Source organism: Pinus tabuliformis, chromosome 8, assembly GCF_031772625.1.
Source record: "Pinus tabuliformis cultivar Carrire ecotype Pingquan chromosome 8, CPIR1, whole genome shotgun sequence".
In the NCBI taxonomy this organism is placed as follows: domain Eukaryota; kingdom Viridiplantae; phylum Streptophyta; class Pinopsida; order Pinales; family Pinaceae; genus Pinus; species Pinus tabuliformis.
Window position 1 is genome coordinate 361,749,705 of NC_142294.1, and position 25,652 is coordinate 361,775,356.

The following is a 25,652-nucleotide window of genomic DNA, read 5'->3' on the forward strand; positions in this document are numbered from 1 at the left end:
ATGTAAGAGATAAGGCTACCTAGTTACACTTCCTTGGAAAAAATGCCAAAATTCTTATTCAAATTAGTGTCCTAAATTTCTCTACATAAATAATTAATCTAGGTATCATAAAATGATGAAGTGTAGTGCACTATATGTGCTAGATGACCCTTCTTACTTCATTGTTTTTGAGTTTTATGTTGTTTTGGGGATTTTTGATCCTCTAATCCCTACTGATTTACAATGTGCTTAACAGAATCTTAAATCTAACTTCTGTAAAGACTGCTAAGAACCTAAAGAAATGAGAATTGAAAGAGCTTTAAGTAAGATTTGGAAGTAAAGTTTAATCAAGAAATGAAAACAGAGTTTCTATTTCCAATCATATCATTATTTCCAAATCATGAGCTACAAACTAAAAAGTAAAATTGCAACTACTGTCTAATCAATTACAGAATCAAAACTAAATGAAATACTAAAAATTGAAAGTGAAATTACAACTAATGTCTAATCTATTGTAAAAACAAAACTAAATGAAATACTAAAACTAAAAATGAAATTGCAACTATCTATTATGGAAAACAAAACTAAATGAAGTGCTTAGTTACTCTGCCTCTCAATTTTGGGAGAAAAACCTCCTTGTGATGGCATTTTGAGGAATTCTGTACTTCATTGTTCTAAGAAAATAAATGCAAGAATACAGAAAAGACTCATTGTATGAATGAATTATTCAACCACTTAGTTTAAGATGAGTCATCAACTAGAAGGGCTTTTTAGAAACATTCACCTACACCATGAGTCACTAAACTAGTAATAAAATGGCAAGAACAGTAATGGCACTTATCAGTTTAATCGAAAACCTAAAGACTAATGAAATAGAAAATGAACAAACTACTCTACACTACTGATAAGAAACTAGAAAGAAATTAAGCAAAAAGAACTATTATGCACTGAAAGAAGCTATTCCGCATTAGTAAGAAAATGATAAAGACTGAATTATAAACAAGGTTAGTAAATGGTTATAAACATTATGGAAGAAACAATGGATTTACAGTTTAACTATAAAAGACAACATAGGATGAAATGAAACCTTAGTCAGTGCAGGGGCCCTCTGCAGCTGCTCAGGTTATCCGTACTTAATCAAAACTCCAAAAAAAATTCTTTCAGATATCCATGAAACTTGCGGTCTTCATATTAAAAAAACATAGTAAATGAGTTTTCAAAATTACAGAGCAGTGGTTTCAGCTTAATACATGAGTAAATTCGAATATTGTCTACATTCTTCAAACATGTATTTATAAGGAAATTATACAACTGTTTATGGAGAAAAATAAGCTATAGCCAAAAACACGTAGCAGACAGGCACACAGAGTTCTCTTCCTCAGCTGTTGGAGACATAAATCTAAGGTGATGGTTGTTGGATTTGGTTGCACAGATGGTTGTTGGAGTCTATGGGTTCAGGAAGTTGTTTCGGATCCCATCATTATGAAATGTGTACAAAATAGAGTCATGTTTGTCTTAGGTCTCTACATTTGACTTCTTCTTTGACCGGAATCTTGTACCATCTTCCTTTGCGACCTAGGCTAGGTGAATAGGACACGATCCATGTCATGATGTTTTCCAAGCTACCCATGTGGTTATTTTCTCCTTCTGACACCTGAAACCTGTTAAAGCATGGAAGTAGTTGTAGAACATTCGATTAGCTGCAAAATAGGCTGCATTCTGTAGCTAAAAGACAAAACTTATTTAAACAGCAAAACATAAAAGAATAACATGTAAATCACTAAAATGTTCTCCTTAAGGTAATGTATACTGGTCTTGATGATAGGAGTGCATTTCTTCATGGAAAAACAAAGAACAAGGGATGAGAAAAGTTTCCAAGGAAAGGGAAGTTTTGAGGCTCAGTCATGAATGAAGAGCTTGAGCAAATTGAAAAGAATAATACTTGGGAACTAGTTCCTAGACCTCATGATAAAAATATTATAGGAACTAAATGGATATTCAAAAACAAGCTGAATGAAAATGGAGAAGTCATTTGAAACAAGGCCAAACTTGTTTGTAAAGGGTATGCTCAACAAGAAGGCATAGATTTTGAAGAAACCTTTTCACCTATTGCTAGACTTGAAGCCATAAGGATGTTTCTTGCTCTTTCTAGCTTTCAGAAATTCAAACGGATGTCAAATCTGCTTTCCTTAATGGAGATTTAGAAGAAGAAGTTTATATTGAACAACCAAAAGGATTCATTCTTGGAAATGATGTAAAAATTCTATGCTGGCTCAAAAAGGTTCTCTAAGGTCTGAAATAGGCTCCAAGGGCCTGGTATTACCACCTTGACAAATATCTATACCAACAAGGTTTTACAAAAGGTTCAATAGATAGCAACCTATCTGAAAAGATTAAAACTGATAAATTGCTAATTATTGTTGTATATGTTGATGATATCATTTTTGGTAGTAATGAAGAATCCATGAGTCAAAATTTTGCTTCAGTAATGCAGCAAGAATTTGAAATGTCCTTGCTTGGAGAACTTACCTATTTTCTTGGTCTACAAGTTCAACAAAATAAAGATGGTATTTTTCTTTCACAAACCAAATATCTCAAACAGATCTTGAAAAGGTATGGCATGGAAGATTCTAAACCTATATGTACCCCAATGGTAACAGGATGCAATCCCAACTCAAATGATGAATCAACAGCAGTACATCAACTAATTTACAGATCCATGATTGGCAGTCTGCTTTATCTAACAGGTACCCAACCTGACATCATGCGTGCAGTTGGAATAGTTGTAAGATTCCAAGCAAATCCAAAGGAATCACACCTTCAAGCAGTCAGAAGAATTTTCAAATATCTTCAAGGAACTCAGAAATTTGGTTCATGGTATCCTAGAGATACAGATCTTACTCTTCATGCATATACAGATGCAGATTGCACAGGAAGTGTTGATGACAGAAAAAGCACTAGTGGTGGTGCATTTTGTATGGGCTATAGGTTAGTGTCTTGGTTCAGCAATAAACAAAGTTCAATTGCTTTATCCACAGCTGAAGGACAATATGTGGCAGCTACATCTTGTTGCACACAACTACTTTGGATGATGCAAACCTTGCAAGACATTCAGATCACATGTACTCCACCAATCTCCATTCTATGTGATAATACAAGTGCCATCTGTATTTCAAAGAATCCAGTCATGCACTCCAAGACCAAGCACATACCCATCAAATAGCATTTTTTACGTGAACAAGTGCTTGAACAAAAACTCAAATTGGAGTATGTTCCCTCCAAAGAATAGGTTGCTGATATATTCACTAAACCACTGCCTAGAGAGACATTTGAATATGTCAGACAAAATCTAGGAGTAGTTGCTGCATCATCCTGCTATTAAATCTAATTTTTCAGAGGAAGGTTATTATATGCATGTTTCATGGAGAATAGTCGTGTACACACACGGGTTTCTGTGGGTCAAGGAGAGTATATGTTTTTCAAACAAGAAAAACAGTGGGGCAAGCTCTGATATGGCTGCTATGACTGATATGGATGATTAATGTCTATCTGATTGACAAAGATTCCTTGATCATTGACCTGTTAACAAAGCAAAGGTAGCACAGGTTCGGGGGGAGCATTAACCTTCATGTACATTCAGCATTGTTGGCATTATGGTTGTTGAGTCCAGCTATGGTTTCAGATATCTATAACATTTGTTTCTTAAGTCATGTAAAAGTCTAGGGTGTGATATGTCTTCTCATACGTTTGAATGAGTCCTCTAGGACAAATAATGTAATTTTTATCCCCACTTTACATGGGATGGATGATGTAATGTTTATTGTTTCTGTCATGTATAAACAATTGGTATATCCCCACTTGGTTGGGTGGATGAGTCAAAATTGGTATATCCCCACTTGGTTGGGCAATGGATGTATGTATGAGTCATTGGTGATACGAAGGTCATCCTCACATAGCTGAGTTATAGAGTCATTCTTTTAGAAAATATTTTTTTGCAAACTCTGCTTGTGCTCAGGGGGAGCATTGACAGTTTCAATATATCTCAGCATGTACAAAAGGGAAGCTCTATCAGAGAATTCAACATGTACTCAGGGGGAGCATGAACAACATAATGTATGTCAAAGGGAGAAAGTATCTTGGTCCACCCTTTTCCCTTGATCTCAAAGGGGGAGAGTGACTTGGTGTTGCTGTTGCCATCATGTCCAAAGGGGGGGATTGTTGGCATTATGATACAGGTGTTCTCCTTGATGGCAACCCACTCAGATGAAAAATCATAGTGCAGCATGTGAACAGCAAAGAATTACAGATTAGACTACAAAGAATAAAGAAAGAGAGGTATACGCAGGTTCACCTTGACCAAGTTGCGTATACACGTAGGTTTACTGAACAAAAGAAGCGTATACATACACACACACCTTCACAGAAGGAAAAACACGTATATCTTGGGGAAACAAAGTTTTTGGTCCAAGGTATTTGACCCAAGGTAATTGGTCCGAGGTAGTTGGTCCAAGTTATTAGTCCTAAGTAGTTTTGGTCCATGGTATTGAGAAAGGCCTAAAACTATATAAGGAGGAGAAGATCATTAGGCCAAAGTGTGCAAGGATTTGAATATCTTCTGAAGTGTTGAATCATATATGCAGGTTAATGAGCTCCGATGGTTTTCTTGATCTGATCTAAGGATGCACCTACAAGGCTGATGAAGGTTGATGGATTGGGAGCATAAAGGCTTAAGAGTATTATCATTATGTGGTTTGATCTTGAACAGTCTAGATCTGAATACTGACACATGTTTATTTCTGTAAATGTGATGATATGGGTATAACTGAAGTCTGGAATAGTTGTGATATTTAAGTTATCATTTACAGATCTGTACGCAGGTTCGATTTAGTAAAAGAGCATATACACGTTGGTTCTACATAGCAAAGTAGCGTATACATCATAAATTTGAATTTTCAGATCTGTACACTAGTTCCCTTTGGTAAAAGTTCATATAAACGTAGGTTCAACACATGGAAGTAGCGTATACCTTATGAAGTATGATGTTTAAAGTTTCAATTGTCTCTGTTTGCTGTTGCAGAGTTCTGGGTTCTGCTTTGTGTTCTGGTGACTGTATTTTGGTGACGGTGTTCTGGATGATTAGATTGATTGATTGTGATTTGCTTCAGTGATGATGGGTTATCAAGTGATTGATTGATTTAGTTGTGGTTGATTCACAAAGTAATGATTGGGTTTCAGTGATTGGTTGATGCATATGTATTTGATGGTTGTATTGCAATTATGATTTTCTGAGTTTCAATGTTGTTGATGGGTCGAGTATAAAAATTGGATGAAACGTGGTCTTCAGATTGGGTGTTGTATTCCAGGAGTATCTAGTCCGAAAATTCATGAAACGTGGTCCCTGGTGGAAGAGTGGAGTTTTTCTGTAGGCTAGCACCTACGTACTAGTAAACATATTGGCTAGTACAAGAGCTAGGGGGTTGTATCTCCCTTCCAGTAGTAGCTGGAGAATGAGAGAAGGTTGTAGCCTTCTGCAGGTGGGTGCCTGTGTACTGGTATCAGTCTGCACCAGTACAAGATTTTAAATAGATTTTCTTATTATTAAAAAGGAAGACAAAGAGGACAGTGGCAGGTGGTTTCTACCCACATTGGGTTTCCACCTTATATCTTGGTGTTCATGTGTGTTGCTTATGTGTGATGCTTTATTCTACTTTTACTGCACTGTTTAATAAATCTCTGATATACTGGTTTAAGCTCAATACATGAAAATTTGGCTAAATCAAAGGTTCTCTACATATACACTAGTTGTTTTAAGTGCAGTCACATGTACATGCTAGTTCACTTCATTGAAGTAGCGTATATAAATCTATTTGGGAAATAAAATTATAGATTTGATAATACTGATTCACCCGCCTCTCAATGTTATTTCTAACAATATCATGGAAAAAGCCATCCCCTAAGAGTGGAATTGCTTGTAATAAAGTAGGGGAAACACTTTTTGGATCATTTCTGTGGAATTTAGCCCTAAGTTGGGAACTCTTCATAGATATAACAATAATTTTATTGTTTTCGATTTTTGAGTAGCGAAATAATCTATAAGGATAATTTTTGACATTGTAAAACGAAAATCTATATGGGACTCAATGTATAAATGAGACTTTTATTAATTTGTTGACTATGTTTATCTTTATAATTTTCTTGACAATTTGCTATTATAAAATATATGTAGTCTACTTTAGATTATATTCTAATGTTCCTTGTCTTTCATATCTTATATTTTGCATTGTACCTTCTTTCATTTTCAGAAGTGGAACTCAGTATTGATGGGAAGAAGCAAGAATTTAATAAAAAGGAGAACAACGTCTTGCCAACATAGTATGAATTCATTTGCTAATATTTTACACCAATTCTTATGTATGATGTTTTAAATTTTTACCATCATATAAATTTCATGGATAAATGATTACTTATTGTTTTTAAATAGATGATTGTGCAAGAGCTATCTCCAAACTCAACTGTGAAGGATTTGCTTGAGAAAATAGCTTATGGTAGTTGACTTTGTACATCATATAGTTTGCCAATACAAGGGGAGCGTAGGTACTTGAGCTATCAATTTTGGAAATGTTTCAAGTAGGGATTACTATGGTTTTCAATGTTGTGATTCTTTCACCTCATGGTTATTTTGGGCAGGAAAATGTTTTGGGAATGCCAGACAAGACACTGGTGGACAAGTAAACATATTTTTTATAATTGCAATGTCCATTCCATGATATCCTCTCTTTTTTGTTTGATTGTATTTTGAATGTTTCCTTTGATTTTGTTTTGTCTTTTAAATATGAAATTGAAAATACTTGGTATCATGTCCATTTAAACAACATCCAAAGCTTGAAGATGAGATTAGTAATACACAATATTAATTGAAATCCTTTTCACTGTTTTGTGTTAAGAAAATTTCATGACTATTAGAAAAGTTTACTGTCATATTGTTATTTGAGCACAAGTTGTCTATATATTTGACCAAGTTCATGCGTTACAAAATGAAATTTTGTTGCAAATAAAATGACAAGGATTAGACATCACACCTCAGATTATTTGTTTTCACAAAGTATCCACATCCTGAGCTTTTTAACATGTAAGTTGGCATGATTGTGCTTAAGATTTCTCTAGAGGTTAAATACTAAGTTATTAAGGTGTTATTTTATTTGGGGATGTTTTATTTGTTTTGTTTCTACATGTCATCTGTCCACATAGTGGCCGCTATCACCAGAATGACAAAAAATTGTTCGAGTTTCTTACTTTTATGGGGAAAAATGGCATTGCAATTACTGATGTTGAGGTATATGTTGTATAAATATTTTATAGTCTACTTTAGTTTATATTCCAATATTCATTGTCTTTCATGTCTTATAATCTTCATTGTATCTTCTTTTGTTTTCAGGAGAGGAACTGATCAATATTGATGGTAAGAAGCAAGAATTGAAGAAATATGAGAACAATAACATTCACTGGTACAAAATTATGAAATTAATGACTAGGTGACTAAAGAAGTCAGTCACCGCAATTATTTCAAGTGAATTACTACTAAATTTGAGCAATTTTATGTCACTAAACTAGAAATAACTAACTTAAATGACTAATTTAGTCTAGGGATAAAATATGCGACTAGCTAATAAGTGACTAAACTAAAAGCGACTAACTTAAATGACTAATTTATTCTAGGATTAAAAAATAAGACTAGATAATAAGTGAAAAAATTATTTCATGATGAGACTACCCTACAAGCCACCAAATTTCTATCATATCCATGAGGTCAACAACAATTTGTGGTTTAAGATATAGCTAATTTGGAACAAACTTAGCTCTAGAGCCTCGGGTTTTTTTCCACCTGTAATGTTTATGGACAAAGAGATCAATTTTTAAAGCATGTGGGAGCCAAACTATCACCTTTCCCATGTTGTCTCCCTCTATTGAACATCATGGAAAATCTCCATACATTAGTTATCCTTACTAAAACAAACATTTCATTGGAAACGATCATTAATCCTATGAGATTACTACTTCACTATACTTTTTGACCACACAGAGCTTATTTTGATGTCTAACCTTATTATTTTATGACAATACTACCATACAAGCCACCAAATTTCTATCATATCCATGAGGTCAACACCAATTTGTGGTTCAATATATAACTAAGTTGGAACAAACTTAGCTCTAGAACCTATGTTATTTTTTCACCCCTAATGTTTATGGAAAAAGAGATATCAATTTCTAAAACATGTGAGAGCCAAAGTATTACCTTTCCCATGTTGACTCCCTCTATTGAACATCATGAAAAATCTCCATAAATTAGTTATCCTTATTAAAACAAACATTTAATTGGAAATGATGATTGATCATTACCATGACATTACTAGTTTTCTGTAGTTTTTAACCACACAAAGCTTGTTTTGATATCACCATAATTCACTTTTAATAAATCAACCAAAATCCCCTCAAATAATATTGGTGACATAAATACCTAACAATTTTCATAAATTAATAATTATTTATAATTAGAATTACCTCCCACTAAATGCAAGAAAATACTCAACATTTTATTTAATGGAATTTACTTCACCTTGAAAACACACAAGAATTTAACACGAGCATTTCATTTAAGTTCCATTCAAGGTTTCCTGGATTTGTTTCTTTCAAATATCAAAAGTTTTTGTTTTCCTCCATTTGAAAGGTTTGTCTATGGGGCAGAAGCAGAAGGAGAGTTGTGGCCATACCATCACATGTATGAATTGATTCACTTGGTTGAGTTCATGAGATTGGATTCTCCATGCCTCCAATCGTGGTGATTTGGTTCTACCACGGGAATGTGCATAAGATTTCCCACACTACTAGGTGATGGCCCATAACCAAGCCCTCCATCTCTCTATGCAACTTCAAAATACTTATAGACAAGGACAAACAGGTGCTCAACTAACGGAGATGTATTTGGGAGAGTTAGAAATGTCAGGAAACCTGGCTATGGAAATGGGAATAGAAACGATCCTCACCTCTAATAAAGATAGCCATATCAGGGGTACTACCATCCATCAATCAAGATTTCCTGTCAGATTATGTATTGGGGCCTGGAGGGAATCCCTGATACTAGTGGGGTTGGGAAGGGACAAATAGGTTCCTAAAATAGGGATTCGAAGGTTAAAGCCCATGTTTCATTAGGTTATTTCCATCATCAAATAGGATTGGATGGAGAAGTTGTTTGGTTGGTGCACCTCACATTAATTAGGAATCATTTCTCTATCAGTGTAAGCTAAATCTACTATATGTTTCTTTTTATCTCTTGTCCTTCCTGACATGTATTATGACGCCATCTGTCTAGGATCCCATAGAGGAAGATGAACCCAAAGGCATAAGCAATAATGGCTTCACCAAAGAAGACGACATGTGCCTTTTTGACACAAAAATAATCCAAGAAAATTAGCAAATAAGAGAGAAAGAATGCATTGATTACAACAAGGAAATCAGATATCCTAAGACCATAGGTGGTCACAAGGTAGAGGCTCTAGCACAGATGGATTATGATGATCCAATCATCCCTAAAAATGACAGAGACCCAAAAAGGACCTCAGATTCACCTGGACCCAGGATTTTGAGAGTCCCAAAGCAAATAAATACGATGTCGAGGAAATGGACTTGGGCTCAGACAAGAAGGATTGAGGCCTTGTGCCAGAGGAGAAGTTTACAAAGGCCAAACCCACTCAAAAGGTAGGTAGCTAACCACATTTTATCTTTACTTTTTAATTATAATAATTACTAATTCTTTCCCATGAGGAACTTGAAAGAGTCTCAAACTCTCTAGAATCAGACTACAAAGCCAACCTTCTACTTTATTAAACACAAAAGAAAATGAATATGTATATATACAATGGGATGAGCCCCATGGATAACCTCCATAGTGGGAAAATAGAAAAGCTACGTGAGCTTACATCTCACAACACAACAAAGAAAACTAATTTCCTTTCTTTAGAAATTACCAACACCAACACCCCCCCATAAGCGAAATGTAGGGAGGAAATAAACAAATGGGTCCCAACGACTAGGCCTGATGAGGTACCCATGTACAACAAAAATTAACCTCATAGAAACCAAGAAACAAGAAAACAAAGAAAAAATAACTTAGTGTAGGAGGATTCAAGAGGACCCCCCAAAGACTACTTCCTTCACCCAAAGCATCAAATGAAGCTGAAGAAACCTAGGAGATGCAAGAGGTTTAGTGAAGATGTTAGCCACTTGCGCTTTAGTAGGCCGATATTCTAGATGGATAACTCTATCTTGGATCAATTGCTGTATAAAGTGCATGTAGATCTTTATGTGTTTGCTTCACTCATGCTGAACTGGATTTCTAGAGATGTTGATGGAACTTTTGTTGTCACACCTGAGTGGTCAGATGCTCCTGTTCAATTAAAAAATCCAGCAGTAACTATCAAATCCAAAGTACTTCTTTACTAGCCAATATTGTAGCACATTATTCAGCCTCGGTGAAAGACAATGCAATTACATATTGTTTCTTGCAAGACCAAAAAATAGGAGTTGAACCAAGATGGTAAACAAAGCCTGATGTAGACTTCCGAACATGAACAAAACTAGCCCAATCAAAGTCAATAAAACCTTCCAGATCAAAACAACCAACGGTGTACTGAATGAGAAACTTGGAAGTTCCTTGAATATACTGAAGAATGGAATTAATTGCTTTCCAGTGACTCCCATGTGGATCCTGGGAGAACCGACAGACAAGTGCAACTGCAAAAGAGATGTTTGGTCGGGTATATGTCAAGTACAACAAAATCCCAACCAACTATCGATACAAGGTCAGATCAACACTCAGTGACAAGAAACTTGCAGTGATTGTAACACCTCGCCGAAATGGAGAGGGTGTTGACTTACAATCAACCATGCCAAATCTCTGAAGAAAATCAAGAGCATACTTTTGCTGATAAATGAAGATTCCATCTGAATATTAATGAACCTGCAAACCAAGAAAATAATGCATAAAGCCAAGATCTATCATGTCGAACTGCTTCATCAACTATTGTTGTACACTCTGTATCATGGATGAATAACTCCGAGTAATAATAAAATCATCCACATATAGAAATAATACCAAAGATCAATTCCTTCTCTTTTAGTATAAACTGTAGGATCTAAGTGACAACGAGAAAAGTCTGTAGTCAGTAGAAAACTATCCATCTTCTCATACCAAGCTCGTAGAGCCTGTTTGACACCATACAAAGAATGATGAAGCCTACAGACAAGAGAAGAGACCTGCACAAAACCAAGAGGCTGCTCCATGTAGATTTCTTCCTGCAAATATCCATGAAAGAAAGCACTCTTCACATCCATCTGATAAACTAACCAGTGTTGTGAGGCAACAAGAGACAACAAAAGACATATGGAATTCATTTTGGCAACAGGGGAAAAAGATTCAAAGTAATCAATACCTTCAGTTGCCTGTGAAAAACCCTTGGCCACTAGTTGTGCCTTATACATGTCAACAGTACCATATGCAACATAATTTGTCCTATAGACCGATTTGCAATGAACTAGTTTTCTTCCCTTGGGAAGAGGAATGAGATCCCATGTGTGATTTGTCATCAAAGAAGAATACTCCTCTGTCATGGAAGCTTCCCGTTAAGGTATCCCAACAACATCAAAAAATTGTTGGGGATCCTCTGAAATGGAATGACTGAAAAGAGAAATACCAACTATCTTGGGCTAAATATTTCTGGGAGCAGGCAAAAAATAACGAAAATCAGACACATCATATCCATACCTTTCAGGCTGCTTCTTCTAGAAAAGGCTTCTCCTCCCTTGTTCTTGATTAAGTTTGTTCCTGTCTAGGCTTATCAAATGCAGGAAGTGGTTGTTCTTCTAGTTGATTTTCATCTTCAGGAGGAGGATTCTCATCATCCTCTTGATCATCAAGAATAAAAGTATCATCATGACCTACATAATCATGGTAATATATGAAGAGAGTGGGTTATGATGATTGTTTGAAGTTCTCATAAAAATGAATAGGTCTACGAAACAAAAAAACCTTTGAAACATGATCAAACAATATATATGCTTTCATGTCTTCAAAGTAGCCAACAAAAAACAGTGGTTAGCTCTTTTTCTCCATAGCTTTACATTTCTCATTTGGAATCAAGGCCCATGTTGCACTACCAAAGGCTCTGAAAGTAAAGACATCAGGTTTGAAAATATTCCAAGCTTCCTCTGGAATAATATGTAACACTACTTTAAAAGGCATATGATTCTAAATATAATTGGCACAGTATACTACTTCAGCCTAGAAGGAGGATGGCAGGTTCTTGGATTGAATCATGCAATTGGCCATTTCTTTCAATGTCCCGTTCTTCCTTTCAGCAACGCCATTCTACTGAGGGGTGTAGGAAACAAAGTGTTGATGCAAGATGCCATGCTCTCTACAAAAATATTTGAATGCCTAACTGACATAATCCCCACCATTATTTGTGCGTAGATTCTTGATATAAAGAGATGATTTCTTCTCAACAAAATCTTTAAATGTTTTGAAAGTAGCCAAGAATTCACTTTTAAAGTTAAGAAAATATACCCAATATCTACGTGAGAAATGATAAATGAAGGTAAGTTCATACTTAGCTCCCGAAAAGGAATGGGTTGGAAATATCAGAAGATCACTATGCACCAACTTGAGAGGAACAATAGCCCATAATGCTTTCCCTTTTGGAAAGGGGCCTTGATATTGTTTGCTAGGAACACATCCTGGACAAACTCCATCTGTGCATGACACCTTAGGAAGACCAAGAAAAATATTTTGAGAATTCATTTGCTGCAAATATTTGTAGTTAAGGTGTCCAAATATTTCATTCCAAAGCTTACTTAATGAATCAGCATGTGCAATAAAAGAGTTACCAAAAGAAGGTTCAAAACCTACAAATCTGTATAAGCGAGATTTGTGATCTACCAATCCATATGCAACAACAATTTTTGTATATTGTAGTTATTGAATGACTACACCATTGGGAGAAGACTCAACTATTTTCCCATCCCCGGAATGGCAGATCTGGTAAATAGAAAGTAAATTTTTGGAGATGTCAGGCACAAGAAAAAATTTCTTGATGCAACCATCATCTAACTGCACAGTGCTTGATCAACGAACACCAAGTTGTGAAGAGTCTCCCACTGCAATATGGGAAACACTACAATCAAATGGAGATGGAAGAAAATTAATGGAATGAGTCATATGATGAGATGCACCTCAGTCAAATATCCAGTTGTTTGAGAATGCATGTAAGGCTCAAGTAGATAAAGCATGGTTTGTTTGACTATTCGCACACTTATCTTCGTTAAGGAACTTCCCTTCATTACTCAATGACCTAGCTTAGCTCGATCTTTAAGGATTACCCACTCGACAAGGATATGGTTCTTGTAATCTAAAGAGTGAGAGAAGGCTTCCAAGGTAAAATTTGGTGGCTTTCTTGAGAGTTTCCTTTTAGGCATTTTGGATGGGGTTAAGAATATTTTTTTTTTCTATGAGAGTGTTTGAGTGGATACATAATTTAGAAAATGCTTACAAGGAAATTAGTTTCCCTTGTTCACATCGCCTAAACTACTTCAAATAAAATCATGTTCTTTTAATAACATCTAATTTTGATAAATAAATAATTTAATAAAATTGAAAAAATAAGATTAATATGATTATTGTTATTTTTTGTATATGGAAGAATCTAAAACTATAGTGAGCTTGTACTTACGTGACAGGGGACCGATTCTATCCACTACCACAATCACCTCAAAGTGTTAAAACATTGCCTCACACGTGGAACACTGAGCTAATTGAAGTTTAAACCAATAACATCATAAGAATTTCCTTAACAACCCATTCTATCATGATCTACACCATGGGGCAATTTAAAAATAACTTTTAATATTAAAAAATATAGCCATTTTATTTTATTTGAAAATCAATTTTAATATATAATTTGAGGAAGTCGACTCAATTAAAACTATTTTGCAAGTGAGAGGAGTATAAATTGTCAGGTTGGATGCTATGGGTAAAAATAGTCATTTCGAAAGCAATGAACAGGGGGATCACATGAAACAAAGGAAGGCTTCATGTTGGCTTGATTGCAACACATGCATGCGAGATCAGTAAGCCTCTCCCATTTACATAATTTTTCCAGCCATCTTTCCACCATCTTCCCATGCATGCCCGAATCTTCTATCCTGCACTTCACATTGTTGGGATTCTAAGGTGTTTTTCACTCTCCTTGTTTTTCTCTTTTTCACAATTCACTTTTCTTGCTTTATTGTTTGAGTTCTTCCTCTACTTTTATTTTCTCATCGAAATTTCAGCTCTCATTGAGGAGGTTTGCCGTCATGGTATAAATGTGTGGACTAGAATTGGTTGATCATGAGGGAAAAAATGATTAAACTGTAGAGGCCATAAATTTGGGGTTTTGGGTGCCTTGGTGGTAAACCCCAGGGATTATAAATTGTATATCCTTCCTTGATAATTGCCATTGTTTTACAACTTGGCATTGTTTCTGCGACGATAGCACCTGGACGATCCAGATCTCTATGGTGGGGTTGGATTTTCGATAGATATCTGTGTTTGGTGCCCCTAAATCCCAGCATCTCAACCACCCCAGTGATTTCATAATCTATTAGTGCTTATAATGGCAATTGAACTAGGGACAACTAGTTCTGAACTACCAATTCCATATCTTTGATATCTGTTATATTGTGGAATTTCACCATCATACTAGTGTAGCGAGCCTTTACTGATGGATTGTTTGCACAATTTGAATTTGAATTGTATTGTCCATGGCATGATTGATTCTTCCACCCTTACAAAGTTTGTAGTCCATGCTATTAAATCATGTAATAGTTCATCTTCTGTGCAATCCATGTATTTGGGATCATGAGTACAGGAATCACGGAATTTGCATCAAACAACCATTGGATATAGACAAAAACTCTTTAATCACATTACTTCAAACCATAGTTAGCAAGATCGAATTCGGATTCAGATTCGAATTCGATAGGATATGGTAAAAATTAGAATAATAGTTTTTCAATTCTAAAAAAATTCGACAACATACATCTTAAATTTAAGTATTTGGGGGTTTACGCAGTGCATTATATTAGATATCATTTTGGGATTCAACTGCATTAAGTAAGTCATTCACATATGACCATTTCCATGAGAGGTAATCGTAACTGACTAATTTCTCATGATTTTTGAATAGTTTACTTAACACTCATTGCATCAGGCGATGCTCATAGGGGTGAAAAGGTGGGATTGAAACTCGTGAAATGAATCACATAGCGTCATCATCACTTCCGAGGCTTGCACATCGTAACCAAGACTTCCTGGGAGGTTACCCATCCCAAATCGCCTTTGGCTCAAGCATGCTTAACTGTGGAGTTTTCTCCACGATCAATCCCACTTAGCTTGCTACCCCATTTGTAAAACCTTAGCAAGTATTGTGCCTCATGAACCACTCAAGTAGAGATACATCTTAAATGTTAACAAATATGTATTTTTCTTTCTATAACAACCACTTTTTGCTCATTTATTTCCATTAATTTTGAAATTTAAATATATTATATTAATTTTGACAAATATAAACAATTTTAAATTTACAATTCACCAAAAAAAAACTCATTTCAGTCCTCCCTCCAAAAATTTATATTTTCAAAATTTAAAACTTTAATCGAAAATCTAAATATGAGATATTAAAAATATATAAAATTTATTCTTATATAAACCTATTAATAATTTCAATTAGTTAAGTTTAATAATTAACATGTAATTAAATTTAAATATTAAAAATATAAAAATAAATAAATTAATTAATATAAATATATTTAAAATTTCAAATAATTTGAATTACACATCGAATTTTTTGACTTCACAACTCAAATTCTTCCATCCTGTGGCTATTTATTTTGGCTTTAGTGGCCACCATTCTATGTAGGTAGATATAGAATAAACTCTCAACCTAATTTCTTTATAGGAAAATGATAAACTAATCCTGTAAAATGAATGGAATTTTTTCCGAACAATTCCATATACAAATGGAATTACCCAATTTTCGTATTTTTCACAATAGATCCAAACTCTTTATGTAGTGAACTACTTTGGTCTTCAGACATGGGTCGCATTATTCGTGCACAAAGAAAAGGAGCAAGATCCATGTTCAAATCCCACACCCATCACAGGAAGGGACCTGCATGTTTCAGAAGCCTCAACTATGGCGACATACACAACCCTAGCCACGGCGCTCCCCTCTGCAAGGTGACCTTCAAGAACTCATTCCTTTACAAGCATCCGAAATAGATCTTGGTAGCAAATGAAGGTATGTACATAGGATAGTTCGTTTACTATAGAAGCAAGGCCAATTTGATTGTGCGTAACGTGTTTCCCTTGAGGTCTATTCCGGAGGGAGCCATTGTTTGCAACGTGGAACAAAATGTCAATGATCAGGGTTCTTTTGCTAGGTCTTCTGGAGACTACGCCATCGTCGTCAACCACAATATCAATAACGGCACTACCAGGTTTGTTTTTCAATTATATTTAGGGTGGGTTTGTTTCTGTCACCACTAGTGTCGACCACAATCCTGACAATAGCACTACCAGGTTTGATTGGTTTTTATATTTTAAGGATGATGGTTTTCAAGCGTAGAAATTCTTAGGGTTTCGCTATGTTTTCCCCGTGACAATTGTATTTGGAGATCTAATTGCTCAATATCATTAGGTTGAATTGCATTAGCGAGTTTGTTTCTGATTCCTACCTCTAGGAGTTTATTGGTAACCGTGAAAACCTTAAGTTGGGATCTTTGTTAAAAAGGAAAAGTCTTAAATATATTCTTTCAAAACATAAATTATTTGTGTTTATCTTTAGTGCTTCCAAAACAATACTTGGATTTGCAAAAAGTCGACAGTACTACGAGATAGGCTTCACCACCCCACCGGCCTGCATGTGCTAGCCATGGCTATCCTCTCTTCATGAATTTATCTAAACATGTCACAGTGATGGGGTAATTGAACTCTAGTGGGCGGTATCACCACCCCTACTTGAAAACCAATTAAGTCTCTAGTGAATAAACAATTTGTGTTTTCCTTCAATTTCATTTTTGTTGCAAGTAAATAAAAGTTTATTAGAGAGAAAATAATGTACAAGATTTCTATGTCAAGTATTTAGCTTATATGATACATTGTTTGGTATTTAGGTAAATGATCGATAGACACTTTATACTTCGAGACTGACAACAGTACATATTATACTAGCTAATCAAAAACCCTATCAAAAATTTGACCAAAAAGCATCAATTTATTTCACCTCCCCTTGATTGAAGGGTCATATAATATGAAATTTTTCCCCTTTTATTTCTTATTTAACTTAAATTCAATTTAACCCTTGTCATCATATTTCAAAGAAGACTTCACTGAAGTTCAGGGTTCCTTAGCAATCATGATTGGATTTCACCTGTCTGCTTATTCAAAGGATTGATTTCCAACATCTTCCCCTGCTCATAACACACATTAGCCACATTATTTGCTACAATTTCACCCAACATCTCAGGACCAGAACTGGCCCAATGAGGATGTAAGATTTACATTCACCCTTAAGCTTATCAGAAAGATCTCGTTTTATTTTCTTTTAGCTGCAACATCTCCCCTAGCTAATATGACATATTATCCGGAATATTATTTGCTACAGTTCCCCTAACATTGGTAGGACCAGTGCCAGTACCAGAGGAAGGTGAGCATTTTAGAGTCAGGAGGGCCTGAGATCATATTTATGTGATATTTTTTCTACCCAGTGGTGATTGAACACACTATCCTCTCATCAAGTGGTCCTCTATTTATGTGCATACATGCCTGAGAAAAAGTTTCAGATTTATCCGTTAGACAAGGTTATGCTCAGAAAGAAACGTGTTCATAATCCAACATTTATGTCCAACTGCAACGATTATAATATATCATGAATTTTTCTGCAAGACCCTTTCTCAAATCAATTTAAAGTATTTGGGTAGAGGTATAATTTGAAAGATCAGCTATCCTTGTGGCCATGGAAACAAATCTACAAAAAAATTTCTAATTTCCTTGAGGGAGTTGGCATTCATACATCCAATAGGCAGGCTAGACATTTGCACCCAGATAATGCCTAAGGATAAGAATTCAATGAATATATTAAAACCTATCTTCCATGGCCTTGGAAAAAAATATCCAACCCTCCATAAACCAAGGCATATTGTACATAAGATTTTCTTTTTCAAGAACAAAGATAAATGCAATGATGAAAAACTCTTGCCCCTGGGGTGTATCACCATAGTAGTTTGCAAGAAGAAGCCTCAGGACTTGGATACACATTGATATCTTTCAGCATCGGACATACACTATTTAGTATAGAATCAACCTATGCGCATGGTAGTAAGACTCCTCCACGATAACCTAGGAGGCATAGAGAATCAGAACCAATACAAAGGTTGGCTTGTAGGTGTAAAAGAATGAACGTGAGGGATTATTTGAGATAAAAGAAAATCCTTTAAAGAGAAAATTTTTTGGGTCATCCCTCTATTGGTTGAATCCATCAAAGCAAAAGGGATTGTTTCTTTGTCAAGGGGAGATTTTCGAGGAGCCAAGCCATTTTTGATTGAAAATCTGAATGCCTATATGCCATTTTCATTTATCATATATATAGAGGGACATTTGGAGTAGGCCTTGGGTCATCACTACCACTGAGTGTGAAACCATAAGAAAAGAGATTGTGGTGATTGAATATCCATAAGTGGATGGTGTATGCTTGCAAAGACAACATGAGATGTTTGGAGCCCAATATGCACAAAGTTGTGTATAGCGTGAAATCATAATCACAAGCTTCAAACAAGTTAACAGGCTTTAGCTTGGATGTTTAGGAGACGTTATCCTCTCCACCTAGATTCGAATCGTTCTTTTGACATGTGGTCCTTGTGGGCTATTTGACTCTCCAAGGAGCCATTTCATGTGGATGGGGACAAGAACAATCCTTGGGTGACTTTGATGGGTTAGATTCTGACCAGTCAGTCGCATAGCCAAGAATTGACTCCACAAATATGCTAGTAGATATTAGTTTTTCCAATAGATCGGGGAGTAAACACTATAGGAAAAACCGAGCAATATGAAAAGGTCAAATAAGCCCTATCTTAGCTTTACACATATATATTTAATGAGTTAGAAGAATATTTACATGAGTAACAAATGAATCAACTTACATAACCTTATTGGAAGTGCCACGCCCATAATATTTATGTATAATAGATATGCAAGGTGGCATGTAAGAAAAATGGAGTTGAAAATAAGAGAACATGATCTCATGTGGTGCTTTCATCTAGCTTATAACACCATGCATAGAAAAAATAGCATAGTCAACATCAACAAATTTATTTAAATGACTTTAAGCTAGAATATTTGGTAGTGGAAACATGAGAACGAAGAGTGGGACTACTTAAAAAATAATTATTTTAATTCTTCTTAAAATTTATTGGAAACATGTTAATCACACTTTACAAGTTACTTGGGGCCTTATTTTCAGATTGTATGTTGAATCTCGGTTCTATGTTGAATTTCAATTTTTGTATATGATGTGATTGTCTCATTTTCCAGGGTGAAGCTTCCCTCTGGAGCTATGAAGATTGTGCCAAGTGGTTGTAGATCTATGATTGGTCAAGTTGCTGGAGGTGGAAGAACAAAAAAAACCAATGCTTAAGGTTGGCAATGCATACCACAAATACAAGGTCAGAAGAAATTGTTGGCCCAAGGTTCGTGGTGTGGCTATGAATCTAGTTGAGCATCCTCATGGTGGTGGTAACCATCAACATATTGGTCATGCTAGTAATGTACGTCATGATGCACCACCAGGGAAAAAAGTTGGGCTTATTTCTACCAGAAGAATTGTTCATCTACATGGACAAGCTGCATCAATAGCTGCAAATATGGACAACTAATCTTAGTTCATTTATATTTGCAAGGATTTCATTGTCTTATTTTGGTGTTTTATTTTGTCATAATGTATCTAATGAATTCTACTGTGGATACGAGGAAGTGGACACCAGTTGAACGACTTGCTTAGTCCTGGGAAGCATCGAGTATGGAAGCGGATGGAAGTCTCTTAGAGTGGGTATGCAACATTTTTACCCATTTTCATTTTGTTTATCATTCATTGTTTGTGCTGGTTCTGATAACCAATTTTAATTATTTATCTTTTTTTCACTTTATATCATTAACATTCCATGTTTCCCATGCTAGGTAACATTTTTGGTTGCTTTATACGAGTAGCCTATAGGCCTAGGATGTTCCCAATGAGTTTTGAACATTTGTCGAGTATGCCTTATCGATTCTAGATTGTCATTGCGGGTTATAGCTTGAATTGTTATTAGGTTTTATATTTGATTGACAATGAAATTCCCTGCTTTTTATAAATTAGTTGTATGTTAATTTTTAAAATTATTTAATAAAATTGTCTTCAATAGCCACACTTCAAACAATTGATTTCACGCTACTAGGTTTAAGGTTTGGGTTATTTATTTGGTTAAAATTTCCCAAGATTTATATCATATCTTAGGTGTCAGGTTCGAGTTATTTATTTGGTCAAAATTTCCCAAGATTTATATCATATCTCAACCATTTGAAATTCATGGAATTCGAGTGTAATAGATCGTGACAAGGATGAGCTCTATTAAGTTCACCAACTCTTTTACTACGCTTCATGAATCATAATGAAAATGGACTCTGAATTTGATTATTTTCCTTGAATAAATAGTATTAAGAAAACTCCTCTCAGTCAAGCTTAGCCCCAAGTCATACTAGAAATTCTAACATGTCAAGAAGATTGGCTCAGCAACGAGTTTAACACCCAATTCCTTGCAAGTCAGAGAAGACTGTCTATTTAAAAAATAGATTGATCACATCCTTAAATTTTTAGCCCTTGGACTCCCTCATTAAAGAGAATATCATTCTATGATCCTGATAATTGGTCTATCAAAATGCTCATGGGGCGAAATATGAGTTATGGAGTAGAGAAAGTAATTTTCCTTAACATTTCCTAGAATATTTTAAACTTTTGGTGGCACCTCACTAACACTACCATCTCCACACCAACATTTTTTGGTAATGTTCCATTGCAAGAGGCATCCACTGATTCACATTCCTCAGCCCATGACCATAACGATGATTCTTCTTGAACATTTTGCCTAGATCTAGACATATAGTCCTTATCATCATCAAGTATAGATTTCCTTTCTTCACCTGTGCCCCACCTTCCCCCTCCAAATTTTAAATAAGAATCAATTTCTATTGCATGCTTCCCTTCGATTACAAATTTATAGACATACGTGACATCCTCATCTTCATCCTGGTTCTTATGCTTCTCTTATTGTTCTAAGCTAAGCAATCGGGAAACCATTACCTCCCTACCACCACGAATAGATAAACCATTTTTCCTACACCGTCTTTCATGCTCCATAGGAGGAATACTAAAAACCTCTCGAGTTGTTTCTCCCAATCCAATCGCTAGATAAACATCTTGATTTGGACCAGATTAGTCTATTATGTTCGTAAGATTGGCTTTAGAACTATCAAGGTCCTTCAATGGTGGGGCATATCCACATATTGAATGAAAAGGAGGAACATTTGAATTTCCATCCCAAAGAAAGGTAGCTCTCAGTTCATTCATATAAGCATTTGAAAAGAGAAACCAATCTAACCAAACCTAGAGAGCTTTCATGACTCTCTCCTGCAAAAACGACATAATATAAATGTGAAAAAATTCATAGAGTGATCCACAAAGTTATTACACTTATTATGATATTTATTTTTTTATGAGTAAAAATTACCAGTTTCCTTGCTAATTGATTACCAATAATGTAATATTCCATACACTTTTCCCATATACAAGATAAATCAAATCTAAAACTATTAAATAAGTTGTAAATATAAGATAGACTAGCATTAAGTTTCCTATGAAAACTCTCAAGCAGCTCAAAAATGTCCAGGAATTTCAAACACTACGATGGTACCAAGGCCACTATAAATGATCAAAATATAAAAACTTGAAAGTCCTAACATGGTGCTTCTCAAAAATGAGAATCTCAAAACCTAAGTTTTGTAAAGAACCATTTATTCTTCCTTGCCTTGAACCTCTCCTCAAAGGATGATATCGCACCACAACCTTGGAAACGCTAATGTCACTAGCAGTAAACATAGAGCACTCAAAGGTCATGGGTACACCCATGTAACAATGTCAATAAAAACTGTAGTAAAAAGGGAAAAACCAAGGCTGTGGTATAGAGAATCTGATCTAGTGTCTTTATTAGTCACGGGGTCTATTAACCCATATTCAACTTCTAATCTCTTTATGTGGGAAGAGACATTTCTTTCAATTTCTCTAACATTCTTAGTGCCATGTTCTTCAAGAGACTCAGGATACTCATTAGTGTTACCTCCATTTGACATCGATTTTTCTTGATATTACACATTTATAGTATCAAACCAGATGGTATATATATAAAGGAACAAAATAAATTAGCATCCTAGAGGCAAGGAGAATCACCTGTGACCTTCATCCATTCCATCGTCATTAAGAGTAGAAGCAATGTTGTCCATTGTGACTTCTTGTTTGTGTTCTTTCCCAGAACCCCCAAATATGTCCTCACTACTAGAAGAAGAGTAATTAAAACCAAGTCCCATAAGCTCTGCCTTATCTTCTATATCAGTTCCACCATCCTCACAAGTCCACTTTGAAGCCTGTAATATAGGATGGGTTTTCATAGATTTGCATGTTAAAGGTCTTAGATCGGGCTGTGGGAACGATGACTTTGAGGTCCCCACCACACCAACATATTTTAGTAAAGTTCCACTGTAAGAGGCATCCACTGATTCACGTTCCTCAGACCCTGACCATAAAGATGATTCTTCCTGAACATTTTTCCTATATCTGGACATATATTCCTTATCTTTATCAAGTATGGATTTTATTTCTTCACTTGTGCTCCACCTTCCCCCTCCAAATTTTAAATAAGCATTAGCTTCTCTTGCATGCTTCCCTCCTATTGCAAAGTTATACCCATACCTGACCTCCTCATCTTGACCTTGGTTCTTATGCTTCTCTACTTCATCTAAGCTAAGAAATCAGGAAACTATTACCTCCCTCCCACCATGAACAAAAAAACCATTTTTCCTATACCTTCTTTCAAGCTCCACAAGAGGAATACTAAACAATTCTCGAGTGCCTTCTCCCTCTCCAATCGCTAGAGTAAGATCTTGATTTGGACCAGATCCTAAGATTGGCTTGAGAACTATTAAGGTCCTTCAACGATGGGGCATCTCCACATATTGAATGAAAAGGAGGGACACCTGAATTTTGATATTGAAGAAAGGTAGCTCTTAGTCTGTTCACATAAGCATATGAAAAGAGAAACCAGTCTAACCAAACCTAGAGATATTTCATCACTCTCTCCTTCAAACCTTCTGCAATAATTGACCAGTGATGTTTCGGTATAATTCATTAAATCTTTCCATAATATCATGCAATGCTGCTTCAAACGGTTTCCTATATGCAGAAGATTTTTTTACAGGAGCACTACTATTGTGAAGAATATCAGAAACTAACATGAGTCTTGCAACTTTATTCGGAATAGGAATCTCCTTTAGAGTCAAATACTCTGTAACTACCTCAACTACCTTACCAGTTGCATCGACATTGTCAAAAGAAAACCCCATTGCTTCTTTTATTTGATTTCTCTCCAAGGTTAAAGGATGAAGCATGTCCTCAAATTCATTTCTTTGGCCCTCTCTTAAGGTGCATTCCTGATCCACTCTCTTGGTCCTTCTAGCAGCATAAGTTGTAGTTTAGGCTTTCTCATGCTCATGCACGTGTTCATATTTAATCACATGAGTGGGGGAACTTAGACGTATTCAAAATTGATAAAATTATTATTGTGGAAATATGTCTATAAGAGTTATTTCTTGCATTGAAAGCTACATATTATTTTCACAAGCATGAAACAAATCATGTTACAAACATTTGAGGGAGGGATTGCTTTAAAAAGTCAAGTTTTAGCCTATCTTTAGGATGGGTTAGTTCCTATGGAATCATAAAGCACCTAAATATTGATTGTATGTAGACCAAGAAAAATAGATGTATACCAAACTAGAGAAATCAAAGCTACAGGTACAATGTTGATGTTGGGTTGTTGGAGCCTGACCTAGGTTCGAAGTTAATTAGCCAAACAAATCCCTGTACTACTGGCCCTTTCGGAAACAGTCCACGGAGTGCAGACTGAGGTCTCACCCGAAGTAGTATGGGAGGGTGATAGAACCAAGTTTCCACACCCTTGAGATGTCTGAGAGGTTTGATTGGTCCTTTGTTTTCTCTTGCACATAGGTTGCTTCGCGCACTTCCCATTCCTCGTGGCCTGATACACTGCCTTCGCGTAGCCCTAACCAGGGGTTGTGTCGCGCTCTGTGCTATTACCCGAGATCTTACTTATCTTCCCATGTTAATTAACTACCTTTTCATACTTGAATGTCTTATAATTATCAATCCAAAGCATTTATACACGATTGCGCAGAAAATAAACAATGTATTTGCAAATTATATCCAGTCATGCATTAAACCAGGAAAAGGTACACAAAATTATAGAAAAACTTCTCTTTATTGATTCTTCCAATGGTTACAGACTCGACCTACCCTACGCACTCAGCTGTAGGGGTCTGTGCATGCAGCTGCAGGGGTCTGCGTACTCAGCTACAGGGGTCTGCGCACTCAGCTGCGGACTACTATGCCTCTGCGCACTCAGTTGCAGAGCCTTCTCCTACTCTATGACCCACAGACACACTTTTCACTTAGACTCAATCACCTAGACTTCTCATCCTTCTGTTAGTTAGTTCTTCTATAGTTAGAGCCTCACTCTATTTATACAATCCCATAGTCTATGGACCATGGGTAGGTCTATCCAGATGACATTACATTACAAAAACTAGGGTGGACAACCCTGTGACTCTATTATACTTTTGCGCCCCACGCCCACAATTTGTGGAGCTTTTACAACAATATTCGGTCAAAACTTGGGCTTTAAGCCCCAAAACATGCCTTGAGGGGATTCCTTGCCCAACAGGCCCCCAACAAAAACATCGTGACTCACCCTCGAGTCACTTTGTCAGCGTGAAGATCTTTAGACGAAGTCCCTCCAACTATTCTCGAACTACAGTGAGGTCAACAACACACTGAGTTGCTACTTATTGGATCTGTTGCATATGTTGTTCCAAGACCTTTGTGTTGGACGTTTTTCTCTACATCAGTGCGTGCATCCCCTACATTTGTGCGAGTTTTCCTTCAATTTCTGTTGTGATGGTGAAGGCCTTGTCGATCCAAGGCTGAACATGCGCCTTCAAGACTGCTTCCTTATGTCATGCCACATCCACCTGTTCTTTCAACACTTTAGCCTATTGCATCAACGCAAGCCTCTGAGTGAGGGCCACCGTTTGCACAGTTCCTTTGACGTTTTCATACTGTTGTTGGAGTTCTTGCACCTCTGTCTCTAAGTGTTGGATGTTCGGGTCCTCCTGTAGATTTTTGAAGACCTCAAATGATTCT

General features: G+C 35.9%; 2 pseudogenes; one reads left to right on the forward strand and one right to left on the reverse strand.

Annotated features, from left to right (window-relative positions):
* Positions 1-16,168: 16,168 nt before the first annotated feature.
* LOC149235620 (large ribosomal subunit protein uL2-like) lies at positions 16,169-20,004 on the forward strand (annotated as a pseudogene).
* A 2,599-nt stretch (positions 20,005-22,603) lies between these two features.
* Positions 22,604-23,896, reverse strand: LOC149235621 (protein RRC1 pseudogene; annotated as a pseudogene).
* Between the last annotated feature and the right edge of the window lie 1,756 nt (positions 23,897-25,652).